We start from the raw sequence: 2,712 nt of genomic DNA on the forward strand, positions 1-2,712 counted from the left end.
CTTGTACCACGTGTCCTCTGTCAAGGCCATTCTGTGACTGACAGTGATGTAGTGATACCCTGCTTCTCCATATGAACATACCCAGTCTGCCCCAACAGGGTGCTACTGTCACTACGGGGACACTGAGGACAGAAGGACTATGACAGTAGGGTGCTGGATGCAATGATGATGGCGGTACCTTGTAATGCCGACAAAAGCAAAAGAAGCTCAGGCCACAAAGGAGGTGGACTTCACCTGTGAGACCTGAGTGACTCCTGGATCGGAGTCAACACCAACACCCAGGAATCCAGGAGCTTTGCATGGTGGATGCTTCGGTCCGCAGTGGGAGAGTGCGAAGTCCTGGGGTGCACTCACTCTGTGTAGGTGCACAGGGAATGAACTAGGCTTATCTCCCTGGACTTCAGGGTCCCAATGAGAAAAATAGCAAGCACAGGCTTCTTCATTTGGGGTGGGGACCCCAGATGATGCCTATATCCTGACCACTTGTAGGTCTCACGAATTCTGAGGGAACCTCTAAGGCTTGAATTACTGTGAAACATGCTGCTGTGTGCACCAGGATCCTGCCTGAGAGCAGCATTCACACCCAAATGGCCAGAACCCAAGAGTAAAGGTGAAGGAGGGGACAGGTGTTCCGGTGACCTCCAACACCACCAGGATCCCCGAGGCTCACCTCCTCCTAAAGCACACGTAACCCACATCAGTGCAGGTCACACCAGGGCAGCCGTCGCTGCTCCAGAGATACTGCTGACAGGAAAGGAAGGAGGCCTCCTCTTCCCTGTTGCCCTTGTCTTCAGAAGAAGCTTGAACACTTACATCCCTGCAGATTTCTTAACCTGGCCTGACTCCTATGCTAATCTAAGGTTCCATATTCTCCCTGTCTGTGACTAAAGAGAAGACCACAGACTTCTGCAACTCTGATCCTATCCAACTGAGACTCCAGTGCTCAAGGCAAGAGTGGACCGAGATTCTCAGTCATACCCAAGAAAATGTCCAAATCAAGCTCTGGGGGAGGTAAGAGTGGGAGATGCTGCAGGGCTGTGGACAGAGTCTAGAGTCTAGAATGAATTCCAGGAATGAATTATGGTCACTCCTGACCTAATTCACATGAGATCACATGAGGAATGTCAAAGAAAACACAGATGACATTGGTGTCATGATTTGAAACCCAAGGTCAAAGGGAGATACTGAGAATCCTGAGCCCTGTGAGAGTGACCCAGGACATGAACAGTGTGGGTGGACACGGTTCCCAACACTTCCGGCTGCAGTGTTGTCACCATGACCTACAGAAGCACATGTCCCAGTGGACTATCCTCTGACAAGGCTACTCTGCCCTTCAAGCTCATGGGATGACTGCCCTGACTCCATCCAGGAGACCTGGCCTTAGAAGTTACTACTATCACGAAGGTGATGGTAAGGCCAGGAGGACCATGACAGTGGGAGGCTGCATGTGAAAATGAGGGGCGGCCCAGCATTACCTGGAAGCTACATGGTGTAACCCCTGAGCCCGTCTTCAGGCCTTCATTCTATATGGTGTCCTCCTAGTCACAACTCTGTCACCAGAAGACAGCAATGTCTTCCCAGAATCCCTCAGCCTTGCTTCTCAGTCTTGAGACTTGAAGAGCCTAGAGGAGGCCTCTACAGATTAGTCAGTGGGTGGCCCCTGATGTCTGCCATTTCATTTCCTTGGGATTGTGTTCTGTATGTGCACTGTCTGATATAGCTTGGCTCTCAGTACTTACCATGCTGCCTGTTCATCATGACCTGGACTGTGCCTGCCCCTATCCTCCTGTAGCATCATGGAAAACATCACTCCCTTCAGAGGCCTGACTTAATTCTTACCCACAAGGAGTTAGGGTGAAAATTGGCTCTGAGATGTGACCCCAGATTCCATCCTGTCTCTATACATTGTTGTGATCTGTCCTTTGGTCAATTGCTATTCACTATGCACAGTGATGTGCAAGGTCCTCGCTAGGGGCTGGATCCCAGGATCACTGGTGTGGTGGACAAGCTGTGCCCAAGGAGCTGACACTCAGGCAGGGTCCAGGGCACTCGGGAAGACAAAGGTGGTGAGGTAAGTCCACAGCAAAACAGGTAAAAAAATAATGAAATTGGGAGTGTCCATCCTAGTACAGGTTTTTGGGAATCTCTGTCTCTGTGAAAAGAGCCCTGCTGGGCTGAGCCTGGGCAGAAAGAAGGCCATGAGAGTAGCCATGGTACTTGTGGCCATCTTAAATGACTAGACCTGAGGACAGTCTGTGAATTCTATGGACATCCTAAGGGAAATTTATTGTAATTCATTCCTTGATAAAATGGTGTTCTCCACTCAGATCTCAGGCCCTGGGAGTGTTGGGTGTAACGACATGCCAAAGAGCTGACGTGCACACTCCTCTTTTACAGGGATGGGAAAGTCAGAAGATGAGGAGGCCATCTTGATAGGAGGACAGTGTTGGAATCCCAGAAAAAAGAAGCCATGTTCCTGCCTGGGGCTCCATCATTCTTCTCATACATATGCATGTTGAGTTTCTAAGCAGGTACTGAGTGCAGATAAATGTCACCATGAGGTCTCCTGGACCTGGGGTGTCCCTCAGCCTTTAGCCTGCTCCCTCTCCAGGCAGACAGTCAGTCTCCTTGCACATATCCTGTCCCTCTCCAGGATTTTCCTTAACTATGAAAATAAGACACTGAGTAGTACAGGTGGGAGGAGTTATCTTA

This window comes from Rattus rattus, chromosome 4, assembly GCF_011064425.1.
Source record: "Rattus rattus isolate New Zealand chromosome 4, Rrattus_CSIRO_v1, whole genome shotgun sequence".
NCBI classification, from domain to species: Eukaryota; Metazoa; Chordata; class Mammalia; order Rodentia; family Muridae; genus Rattus; species Rattus rattus.